Source organism: Petaurus breviceps, unplaced genomic scaffold (assembly GCF_028583685.1).
Source record: "Petaurus breviceps papuanus isolate PSGF00001 unplaced genomic scaffold, PetGlider_PUasm1.0 175, whole genome shotgun sequence".
Taxonomy (NCBI): Eukaryota; Metazoa; Chordata; class Mammalia; order Diprotodontia; family Petauridae; genus Petaurus; species Petaurus breviceps.
In genome coordinates this window covers 7,588,833-7,601,746 of record NW_027185764.1, presented here as the reverse complement: position 1 = coordinate 7,601,746, position 12,914 = coordinate 7,588,833, and the positions used below count along the sequence as shown (strand labels likewise).

General features: G+C 42.6%; 1 long non-coding RNA gene across 1 annotated transcript in view; it reads right to left on the bottom strand.

Moving 5' to 3' along the window:
- LOC138159029 (uncharacterized) overlaps window positions 1-11,702 on the bottom strand; it is a 21,341-nt gene extending 9,639 nt beyond the window's left edge. The window contains exons 1-2 of the long non-coding RNA XR_011167776.1: window positions 11,588-11,702; window positions 525-610 (exon numbers count right to left, since the gene is read on the bottom strand). This is a non-coding gene — a long non-coding RNA (uncharacterized lncRNA). The remainder of the gene's footprint in view (window positions 1-524; window positions 611-11,587) is intronic.
- Window positions 11,703-12,914: the final 1,212 nt, after the last annotated feature.

Genomic DNA, 12,914 nt, shown 5'->3' with positions numbered 1-12,914 from the left:
GGATTGTTTCATTCTCTGTATTTGTATCTCCAGTGAATGTCTGGCCCATAGTAGGGACTTAGTAATCACTTGTTGATTGACGGATTGATATTCTGTATAGATTCGTATAGGTCCCTATTGTATCCTCTTTAGAGCTGTGATCTCCTTAAGAGTAAGGATTGTTTCATTCTCTGTATTTCTATCTCCAATGAGTGTCTGGAACATAGTAGGGACTTAAATACTTGTAGATCGATTGATTGACCTTCTATATAGACTTGTATATGTCCTGTTGTAGCCTCCTTAGAGAATAACCTCCTTGGGAGTAATGATTGCTTCATTTTCTGTTTGTATCCCTAGTGGCACACAATAGGCAATTTAATACATGTTGATTGATTAATAAAAGACAACATCAAGAAATTTGAGCTACTCAAACCTTATTTCGCTTCTGTTTTTTCTCCCAAAATAGAATGACTTTGGGGATGAGAAAATGTTTAGTAAGCAGTGAAAACTCAAGCTATAGAGGGAGATAATCAGGTGACACCTACCTGCCCTTGATGAGTTCAAGTCATCCAACCCAGAAAAACTGTGCCCCACAGGTGTTGAAAGAATGGCAGCTGCTATTTCTAATGTTCTGTTGGAAAAAAAGGAAAGAGAATGGAATCTGCAAACTGTAATGGAGTCTACAAACATCACTCCAGACTAACGTTCTTTACTCTTTTGGCAGACTAACTTGACTTGTACACCAGGCATATGCTGTAGAAGAGGATACTTTGATTTTTAGCAAGTAATTGGATAGTTTCTTATGCTGTACTTGTACAAAATATAGGAAGCCGTGAGCAAGAGAACAGGCAGATATTAGGCCAGTTTGTAATTGGTTAAATGACCAGACCCAAAGAGTAGACACTAATGAATCAACATCGGCTTGGAGGGAAGTCTCGGCTCTGAGTTGTTCCGTCTTTTTATCAGTGACTGAGATGAAGGCATGGATGACATGCTCATCAGGTTTTCAGGTTGACATAAGGGGTAGCCAACCCAGTGGATGACTGTTAAGAGAGTAGATCATAGAGCTAATATGTAACAGTCAAGACTTCAGCCCATGTCTTTTCAATGCAGGGGTAATGCAATGTTACAGGGGAGAAGAAAAACCACTGGATTTATAGTGGGTTTGTAGCTCTGCCACCCACACGTTGGGCTATATTGAACAAATCACCGAACTTCTCTGAGCTCCATTTTCTTCCTTTATAAAAATGAAGATATTTGGGAATGGCTGAACAAGTCGTGGTATAGGATCACGATGGAATAGTACTGTGCTGTAAGAAATGAAGAGCGTGGGGCAGCTAGGTAGTGCAGGGAATAGAGCACCAGCCCTGGAGTCAGGAGGACCTGAGTTCAAATTCAGCCTCAGACACTTAACACTTCCTAGCCGTGTGACCTTGGGCAAGTCACTTAACCCCAATTGCCCTGCCCTTCAAAAAGTTTTTTTTTAAATGAGGAACTTGTTGAGTTCAGAAAAATATTGAATGAAATAAAGAAGAGTGAAATGAGCAGAAGCAATAGAACATTATACTTAGTAAAAGAAATACTGTCTAAGAGCAACTTTGAATGACTAATTCATCTTGGGTATCATAAATACTCAAACCAAATACAAAGGACTTATGAAGGAAGATGCTGTCCACCTCCAGAGAAAGAACTGATAAATAGAATGATTTATGGCATAGTTTTACATATATATGTATACATATACATATCACATTATTATATTTACATGCATATGAATATGCATATATTTGTATTTAACTGCAGCCTTCTCTAGGATGGGGTGGGGAGGGAGGGAGAAAAAAATAAAAAGTGAAAACAGAGAACAAAAGAAAGCTTAGAAGGAAGCACAGAAAAGCAGGGTAGATCTGAAAACAATGTCTAGTGTTTATTACTTAGCTTAAAAAAAGTAAGCCGTCAGAAATGGAAACTCGCGGTTTTATACTGGATCTTCTCTTTGTGTTATGTACGTGGACATTTCTATCTTTGTCTTTCTATATTTAAGTTCGAAATGAATAATGTTTTTAGATGAAGACATTTGACTAGATGGCTGCTAAGGTTCTTTTTAGTCAAAAAAGAGCCAGCTCTAAGTCCTCTGATTTGATATCTCCAGGGTCTGTCTAGCTCACTGCCTTTCCACACAGTCATACTCAGTACTCTAAACAAGGTTGGATCCATCCAAACACAGGCAAAGTATCGTGGAAAGCTATATATATAGCCTTATATCCCAGTTCTTCGGCTTACTAGCTATGTAAACCTGGACAAGTTATTCCCTTTGTCTGGGCCTCAGTTTCCCGTTCTGTGAAATTTGAGATTTGGAGCTCAAAGGCCACTTCCAGTTCTCACAGTCTGTCTCCTCAGTGGGGGTGGGGCTGAGGTTGGTCAGAGAGAAGACCCTGAGTGCATCAAGGAAGCCCATTTGCAGCCCTAATTGCTCATAATGGTTTCTTCAGGACCACAGGACCCTGGAAATCACTCTCACGGCTGTAGGGAGAGCTGATAAATGGCTCTCGCTGATCTCCTGAAAGCCCCTGAGACCCCCTACACTCTGTCTTTACAGGACTCACTCTACTCATGGAGGTCAACAAGAATGGACTTCTGAGTGTTAGGGGAGGTACTCAGGCCCTCCCCAAGGGAGCAGCTAAGTGGGGAGAGAGGCTGGAGGGGTGGAACCTCAGGCCCCCCTCAGGAAATACTGTCTGCTTAAGGAGTGAGGCACTTAGCTCAGGCTGTCAGAACGGGTAGGGCCTTGAGGAGGTAGTTTAACCTTGTCATTCGACAGTCCAGAAAACTGAGGCACAGAGTAAGGAGGCTTCACATGGCACCATGGAAAGGACTTTGAACTTGGGGGTTCAGGTCAAGAACCCACATGGCCTTGGGTAAGTCAATTCATGTCTCTAGAGAGGTTTAATTTCCTTTATCTGGAAAAATAAAGCAATTGGATGTGGGGTCAAGACCCAGTTTAAGAAGCACTGATGGGATGTCAAGTGGAAAAGTTTAAGAATCCCTGCACTAAACGACATCTAAAGTCCCTTTCAGCCCTAGTTGTATGGCCCTGAAAAAGTCCTAGAGGAAACCTCCTTCCTGCTATAGACACTAGCTCCAAGCCAGAAACCTTCCCTCCTGCCTGTTGCCTAGGCCTACCTCCTCCAATTCCAGCTAAGCCTAGCTATGGCCTCAATCTTGAGCTCAACAAACCTTTGCTTTCTCCTTAAGGGGAGAGCATTGGATTGTGAAATAGAAGAACTGAATTCAAATTCTGACTCTGAAGACCTGAATTCGAATGCTGACCATGGCCACTTACTAGCCATGTGACCTTGGACAAACCACTTAAAGCTCTGGGAGACTCACTATCACTATTTGTAAAATAGGGATAATAGTTCTTATGCTACCTGAGTATAGAGGGTTGTTGTTAGGAGAGTCCTTTGTAAACCTTAAAACACTCCATAAAAATGTGTTACAATTCCACAGATAGATCTGTTACCATGTAACATTGGGCAAACCACTTTAAACTCTCTGAGCCTCAGTTTCCTCATCTGCAAAATGGAGACAATATAATAGCGAGTGTTTATATAGAACCTACTTTGTTCTGGGTTTCATGCTAAATACTTTACAACCATTATCTCATCTGACGCTCACAACAACTTTGAAGGTAGGTACAATTATTATCCTGTTAGATAGTTGAGGAAACTGAGGCAGACAAAGGTTAAATGAATTGTTCAGAGTCACACAGCTAGTAAACACCTAGGGCTGGATTCGAACTCAGGTCTTCCTGACTCTAGGCCAACTCCCTATCTACTATGCCACCTAGAGGCCTAATAATAAAGCAGCCACTAGGTAGGTAGCTACCTCGAGGCAGAAAGAACTTCAGTCTTCACTTTACAGATGAGGAAACTGAGGACCAGCAAATTGAAATGACTTGTCCAAGTTCACAGAGGTAATAGGTAACAGAGATGGGATTCAAACCCAGGACCTCTGAACCCAAATTCCTTATTCTTTCCACTACACTAGATGGAAAGTGAAAAGATTTGAATGTCAATGCTAGCTTTGCCATTCATGTACTGTATGACCTCCCATTTCTGGGGTACCCTTCTGTAATGCGAATATAAATTTTAAAGATCTTCCCTGCCCCTAGGCTAAAGTGCACCAGAAGCCTGGGGAGGGAGGCTTGTTTTTCAGTAGATACTTCTTGATTGGCCAGTGGGTCAATAAGGTTGTTACATTCTCTGAGCCAGGAGAAGGCTATATAAGCCCTGATGTGTAGCTTTGTTTTGGGACTCACTTTGAGAAGTGTTCTGTGATTTGATCTGAATTCTGGGAAGCCGTTGTTGAGAGTCCCCCGGCTTTGAAAAACCCAGAATGTGGAAACCCAGATGTTGACTGGGTATGGATGTAATGGTTGGACAGTTTGGAAATCTGTCTACTTGATATTTCTGTCTTGATAATTATGCCTGTATACTTTGAGGTTCAGGGTGCTGACCTTTTCTCCTGAACAAGGTAAACGATATATGTCTGACTGATTAAAGTAAGCTTGTTAACCCATTTTGAGTTGCTTTCCTTTAACAAAGCAGATCCAAGAACCTGTGGTAGCTGCAAACCCTGAGGACGCTTGGGGTGCTTGCTGCTACACCTTCTAAGCTTCTCTCAGAACTAGGATCTCTCAATTTCCTAGAAAGCTAACAGTCTCTTAAGATCCCAGGTAAAGGTTCTCTGTTATTCACATCAGACTTTGGTTTGGTTGGAACAAATGGGTAGAAAGGGATGGGGGAGCTAGGTTCTGGAGCACTCCAAAGACCCCCAAAATCTTCCTTGGTCTCCTTTCCCAACCACACTCCCAGCTTATATTCTAGGGATGTGTTGAAGCCAGCTCAGACAGGTTCAGGAGAACAAATTGTTAAATTTTCAGTGTGAGCATATAAATGCCAAAATCAAGGCGTGGTTTGCTTTTGTTGTTGTTGTGTAGACTTTAAAAAGTGTTGAAAATGTAAATAATGGAGATCAAGCTTAAAAGTGTGTTCTGCACACTCTTTGGGGGAGACCTGTTTGTTGAACATTGATTAGCACACCTCTGAACAACCCAACCCTAAAGGGATGCAATGGAAAGGTCCCTGGATGGACCTGGATCCAAATTCTTCTAATATCCTGCCTGACTTTTTTAAAAATCATTTTACTTTTAATTTAATTTTAAATAATTCTATATCTTATTCATTTTATTTTAAATTAATTTAATTAACAAAACAAGCATTTCCATAACACAGTACAATAAAAAAGATGATTACACATGAAACGGCAAATCTATCATGTACACTTTGCTATTCCCTCCAAATGTCCAACAGTTATCATGTCAATTTCTTCTTTTTTCTTTTTCTCTTCCCTCCCACACACCCTAGAGATGGCTACCATTAGACATAAATAGGTATACATATATGTATATAAAATTCTTCTATAAATACTTCTGTTTATCAGTTTTTTCTGGATGCAGATAGCATCTCTTTCTATGTCCTTTATTTTTAATTTGTGTATTTCTATCCTGTATGATCTTAAACAAGTTATTTCTCCTCCTGGGCCTCAGTTTCCTTTTCTGCAAAATGGGAGAGTTAGGCTAGATGATCTCCAAGGTCCCCCAAATCCTCAGGTGTTAATATCCGATGACACTAGAATGGGAACCTTCCCTGGCTTACTATTAAAACTGCTATTTTTGGGGTGGCTAGGTGGTGCAGTGAATAGAGCACCATCTCAGGAGTGGACCTGAGTTCAAATCCAGCTTCAGACACTTAACACAAAAACTAGCCGTGTGACCTTGGGCAAATCACTTAACCCCAATTGCCCTGCCTTCCCCCCCCACCTCCAAAAAGCAAAAAAATAAATAAATTTTTTAATATATATATTTTTTAAAGCAATCGGGGTTAAGTAACTTGCTCAAGGTTACACGGTCAGTTATTTCTGGGTGTGGTGCTGAGTATCCGAGGCCGGGACTTGATCCAGGTCATCCCAACACTGGAGCGGGTGCTCGACTCTCTGAGCCACCTGGCCGCCCCTAAGCAATTGGGGTTAAGTAACTTGCTCAAGGTTACACAGCCAGGTGTTTCTGGGTAGGTGCTGAGTGTCTGAGCCCGGGATTCGATCTCCAGGTCTTCTCAACACTGGAGCCGGTGCTCTTACTCGCTGTGCCACCTGGCCGCCCCTAATAAATAAATTTTTAAAAACTTCTGTTTCCAGTGACTTTCACACAGTGTCTCATCTGAGCTTCACAATTATCCTCTTATGTAGATTTAATTATCCCTATTTTATAGATAAAGAAACTGAAACTTAGAGACATTAAATAATTTGTGTAAGGATTCTCTGGTAGCAAATTTGAGAAGCAAGATTTGAATTCACATCTTTCTGACTCCAAGTCCAACTCTCTACTACAAAAAACTCGGATGTGAAAATTCAAGCACCTGATTTTTTTGGGGCAGCCAGGTAGCACAGCGAGTAAGAGCACCGGTTCCAGTGTTGAGAAGACCTGGAGATCGAATCCCAGGCTCAGACACTTAGCACCCACCCAGAAACACCTGGCCGTGTAACCTTGAGCAAGTTACTTAACCCCAATTGCTTAGGGGCAGCCAGGTGGCTTGGCGAGTAAGAGCACTGGTTCCAGTGTCGGGATGACCTGGATCAAATCTGGGCTCAGATACTCAGCACCACACCCAGAAATAACTGGCCGTGTAACCTTGAGCAAGTTACTTAACCCTGATTGCTTTAAAAAAAAAAAAATTCAAGCACCATCAGTCTACCAACATGTGGGGATTTTTTTTATGGGGGTGGGGGTCTTTGTGGCCCTGACAGTCCCTTCATCTGTGCCTTGTCTCCAAGTTACTTTCTTTGATGTTTGGGAGGGAGACATGGTATCCAGCTTTGTCCCAAAGCCCAGTCCTGTCCCAAAAAGCCTCCAATCTGAGAGTCAAGGGAAGAAAAATCAGCAGCAGCATCTCAACCCACCAGAGGCAGCTGAATATGCAGATTGCCCTGCCCGCAGCAGCTAACAAAGCTCTATATATGATTTAATACAAAGCCAACTTTAAAAATTGAGTGACCAGAGCACAGCTCTCAACTATGTTCCGTCTCATTCCTCTGGGGAGAAACCTTCTTGAAATTTGATGGAGAGAGCTAAGCTGACTCTCTGAAATCACCTTTTCATAAAGTATCAGAACCAGAGGGGCCCTTAGACCACAGAACAAAGAATGTAAGAGTTAAGAAGGGAGGTTCTTAGAACATAGAATGTTATAGTTGGGAGGGACCTTAGAACTTAGGAAACAATAATAATTACTCATATTTTATAGCTCTTTATGACAAATTAAAATAAGGCACTGTCCTTTCAACAACCTTGTGATTTAGTGTAAGCATGATTATGTCCATATTGTGGATAAGGAAACTGCTGCTCAGAGGAGGAAGTGAATTGTCCAAAGTCACACAGTTAATAAGTGGCAGAGATAGACCCAGAACCCACATCACCTGATGACCAATTTGATACACTTTCTGCAACAGCATGTCTTTCCCTGGGGATTCTTATGGATTGGGTACCTTAAGTCAGTTATTCATACCCCAAGTGGGGCTAGGGTCACAAGCAATACATTGGTTTTTATTATTTTTTAATCAAATAGTCATGCCAGACTCTTTGTGACCTCCTTTGGGGTTTTCTTAGCAAAGATACTAGAGTAATTCACCATTTCCTTCTCCAGTTCATTTGACAGATGAGGAAACTGAAGCCAACAGGGTGAAGTGACTTGCCCAGGGCCACACAGTTAGTAAATGTCTGAGACCAGATTTGAACTCAGGCTTGTCTAAGGCATTGTGCCACTTATCTGCCCCACAGCAGCACAAGCAAAAATGCCACATAAAAGAGGAATAATAAGTAACTAACATTTATATAGAGCTTTAAAGTTTGCCAAACACTTTACAAGAATTATCTCACATGGATTGATCCTGATAACAACCCTAGAAGGTAGGTGCTATTAGTATTCCCATTTAACAGATGAGAAAACTGAGGCAGACAGAGGTTAAATGACTTGCCTGGAGTCACACAGCCAGTAAGTTTGTGAGGCTGGATTTGAACTCCAGTTTCCTGACTACAGGTCCATCAGTCCATCCTCTGTCTCTGGGCTTTAGAGGAGTGATGAGTAAAGAAAAGTGACCTTGTGGGCTCTCCTTTGGCTAAGAGAGTACCTTTGATTCTCTCCCCAAGTCAGCAACCATCTTGCCTTCTCCTTTTCTCCCATTGTCCAACCTTCCCATTATTATTTTTCCCCTCCAGGAGATGGCTTACATGGGTAGATGGGGATGGGTCATAGATTTAGAACCAGAAAGGACCTTAGCGGTTACCTCCTCCATCTCCCTCATTTTATAGATTAGAAAGCTGAGCCTGAGAGACCTGAAGTAATTTGTCCAGAGTCTCACAGGCAATAAATAACAGAATGGGATTTGAATGCAGATCCATGACTTTGACTCCAGGGGGTTTTCCATTGATTCTACCACAGTGCCAGTTTGGGTCCAAAGATTTGCCAGAATTGGGGCCTGGAGGGTCAATAATAAATATACTGGCTTAGTTTTTCCCAGTTTTATAGTCTTTCCCACTCCATCCTCTCCTCTCCACCCCCAATCCCTCCCCAACCTGGTCCTTAAAACAGAGACGACACTTATCCTGTGACCTCCACAGCCCAGTGGGATCACCCACCCTCACTGACAGGTATGCCAAGGGCTCAGTGACTGGGCAGAGCCTTTCCTGGGATCACAGCCTACCTGGAAAGGTTTGGGAGTGGGAAGATCCTGAGTGCCCATGGCTACCTGTGGGAGGCCTAGAAGTAAAAGAGGACAAAATATGCACAGAACGGGGAGACAGAGGAAGTGAAGGCCCCAAGACAGGCTGCAACTTTCACAATTTTGTCCTGGGCTCCCTGCGGCCCTTTTTGTGCTTTCAAGCCTTCCTTTCTAATTTCTTCCCTAGCACAGATGTCCCTCCAGGCCCCCATGTTTCTGCCCCAGAGCCCTCCAGTCCTCCTCTCTCTAGGTTTTGTTTCCTCTTCTCCTGTCTGGTCTGTGACTACCTTGGAGCTCATCTCTACCCCCTTTCACAGCTCCACCCTGTTTGTCTCCCTGGGTCTGAAGGAGTAGTGAAATACGGATGGTCATTTCCAGGAATCATTTGGAGAGTTTTAAAGTGTATCCAGAAGGAAAGCACCAGCCCTGGAGAGTCCTGATTCTAGAGCAGCTTGCTCTCGATGCTGTTAGACTAAAAAAAATTATAAAATAATGTCCAAGCTTTCCCTCTTCTGTCTCTCCCAGTCTTCTTCAAATTATCCATATTACACAGAATCCTAAAAGTTAGCCCTGGGAGAGACTTTAGAGGCCATGGAGTCCAACCTTCTCATTTTGCAGAAGGAAAAACTGGGGTCCAAAATAAGTTTGCCAAGGAGCACATGGCTAGTTAGTGTGTGTCGGGATCAGACAGCCTTTGAAACTAGTACATTTTTGCCACTAACCCTATTTCATATCCCCTCATCTGTTATAGGATTTCTTATTATCTTGCTGTTGTTCATTTGTTTCAGTCACGTTCAATTCTTCATGACCCCATTTGGGGTTTTCTTGGCAAAGTATCTGGAGTGGTTTGCCATTTCCTTCTCCAGCTCATTCTACAGATGAGGAAACTGAGGCAAACAGGGTGAAGTGACTTGCGCAGGGTCACACAACTCAGAAGTGTCTGAGGTTGGATTTGAACTCAGGAAGATGAAGCTTCTTGACTCCAGGCCCAGAGCCCTGCCCACCATTTGTGTTCGTATGTGAACAGAGACCCATGTAGGCATACTCATCCATCCATCTGTGTGCTGGTAAATGTTTAACCAGCTTTCTAAGGAGAAAAATACATGCCCCACATGCTTTTAAATTTAATCAGCTGTATTAACATTTTCTCCATCACTTTCTTAAGTCTAGACACTCAGCAAAACAATAAATCAGGCCCTAATTTGCAGCCTTTACCGATTTCCAAGGTATAAAATGCTCACATTGAAAATTCAACAACCTACTCTTTTGAACCAGGTCAAAATGGCTCTGGGATACCCCCGCCTCAAATTTGGAGGGAGGTTCATTTCACTTTATGCCATTCACAGGAAAACACTAATTAGCAAATTCATAGTGCAAACCCATTTGCGAGAGATATTTAAACTATATGAGAACAAACAAACAGAAGGAACTTCCAGGTGAGGAAACTACCTCTACCAATTTAGATCTGGCACCTTCCCTGCAATTTACCATCTTAGAGAGTTGAATTGGAAGAGTGTTATTTGCCCAGGGTCACACAGACAGTTTGTATTGGAGGCAGGTCTTCAACCCCAGTATTTCTGGTTTCAAGGATGGCTCCCTAACCATTAGGCCACAACCATCCATTTCTGTACAATTGTACATACACACACACACACACACACACACACACACACACACACACACACACAGAGAGTTACTCCAAGCCTTTCCTACTGGACAAGTAGGACCCAATAGAGTTTAGAAGCCGTTGTCATATAGCCTTGGAGAACCTAGGATTTCCCACAACAACAATGAGGTGTTGAAGGAGGACCTTCTTGGAAAGCACAGTCTGTAGTCCTGAGGCTTCCCTTATTCATGAGATAACAGATTCTCACACTTGGAAGGGACTTCAGAGGTCACAAAATCAGAATCTATGATCATGGGAACAGAGAGGTAACCTCAAGGACCATCTGGTCTAACCACTGGTTTTACATATGAGGAAACTGAGGTCCAGGAATGTTAAGTGATTTTCCTAAAGTCACACAGGTAATATTGGATGGAGGATTTGAGCCTGGGTCCCCTGCCCCTAGACTCTAGAAAAGGTTCTTAGCCTGGGATCTGTGATATTTTAAAATATTTTTAAAATATTTTGTATACTATATTTTAATATTATTGGTTTCCTTTCTATCCTACAGATCTTATACCTTGAATAATAATAACAAAAATAGCTAATGTTTATGTAGTGCCTTAAGGTTAGCAAAATTGGGGCAGTTAGGTGGCACAGTGAATAGAGCACCAGCCCTGGAGTCAGGAGGACCTGAGTTCAAATCCAGCTTCAGACATTTGATACATTCACTAGCAGTGTGACCTTGGGCAAGTCACTTCTTCCTTGCCTTCCCCCTCCAAAAAAAAAGTTTGCAAAATGCTTTACAGTTTTATCTCATTTGATCCTCACCACAACCAGGGGGGAGGTAGGTGCTCATTTCATAAATGAGGAAACTGAGTCAGAGAGAAGTACAGTAATTTGCCCATGGTCACACAGCCAGTAAGTATCTAAGACAGGGTCTTTAAATGTTCTTTTGAAATGGGAATCCATAGACTTTACCAGCCCAACTGCCAAGGGTAGTCCACACCACAAAAAAAAATGTCCAGAACCCCTGTGTCACTATAGCATGCCACGGTTCTCAAAGCCCTTGGCCCCTACTTAGAAGTTAGAAAGTCATAGAAAGTGAGAACAGGAACCAACCTGAAAGGACATGTGGGCCCAGCCCTCTTCCTGACCCCTGTATTACCTTACCATGGTATTATTAGGCCCAGTGACCAGCCCTGGCCCTGTTCTCCTCCGGTCATCTACTCCCTTTCTGAACCTCCTGAGCTCTTCTGACAGGAAGCTGATCATCTTGGAAAAGCAAGTGACCCGACAGAGATTCCAGGCTTCATCCGTTCCTGGGGTCACTCCGCTTCCTTAATTGGAATGACATTTGGTATTCTCCAATCTCCAGAGAGCTTGCATGCACTTCACAGCAGTTATCTGAGACATAGGTGTCCCACCCCTGGGAAGGAGCATAGAGGCCCACTCTCAGTTATCTAAGGGAAGGAAGTAATGGGGCAACGTGGCCTAGGACAGAAAATGCTGGACTTGGAGTCCGAGAGCTGTGGGTTTTTTACCGCTGACCCATCCTAGCTCTGTGCTATTGGACACCTCATCAAACCTGCTATTCCTTAGTTTTCTCCTCATATCTCATGGGGTTTGGGGCAAGGATCCAGTGAAATAATATTTGCAAAGTGCTTTGCCAAGCTTTAACATGCCTTAGAAAAGTCAGCTATTATTATTATTAATCAGTGGCACAAATAACAAAAAAAAAGGCCATTAGCCAAACTCATTCACTTTAGGTGACTTGATGGTTACCCAAACATTAAGGGGCTTTGTAAAACTTCCACCAAAATAATGAAGCCAGTCTATAAAGAGCCTGCTTTGGCAGAAGCTAGAAAACATTTCCTTTTTATGGCCTTGTCCTCTGTGTGCTGGGAATAGAAACCATCTCCTCTCTGAATGATGCAGAATCATCCCTTATCTCATTAAACTTGCTGGTTCAAAGCTTCCCTGGGGTAGACAGGCCAACAATGGGGCTTTGGGAGGTCTTAGTTTCTCCTTCCTACTGGGCCAAAGTTAAGGAAAGCTCTGTTTTTAATCAACAAAGTGAGCGCATCAGACTTGGTGGTACACAAGACCTTAGGACTTCATTAATCCAAGGAGACAACAGACACCAAAAACCAAGATTTCTGGTTCTTTCTGGCTTCTGGTTCATGACTGTTTGAATCCCTTGACTACCTACATTTCCAAATCTGAAAATCTCTCATTCCTTATTACTCTGGTGCCTTAGTAACCCATGGCCTGGGAGGGAAGCCCTAGTGTAAATCCTAACCAATAAGACCCTATGCTAATCCACTTGAATAGAGGATGGAGAATAGGGGAAAAAAGACCTTTGCATAAGTCTGAATTGAGACCCCTTTCCTTTCTTATTCTTTTTTCAAAGAAATCCTACCTAGAGTTTCCCCTCTACCTTAAAGAGGAGAATTTCTTCCTCCTCTATCCAGATCTGCCCAGTCCCATTCAAATTTAC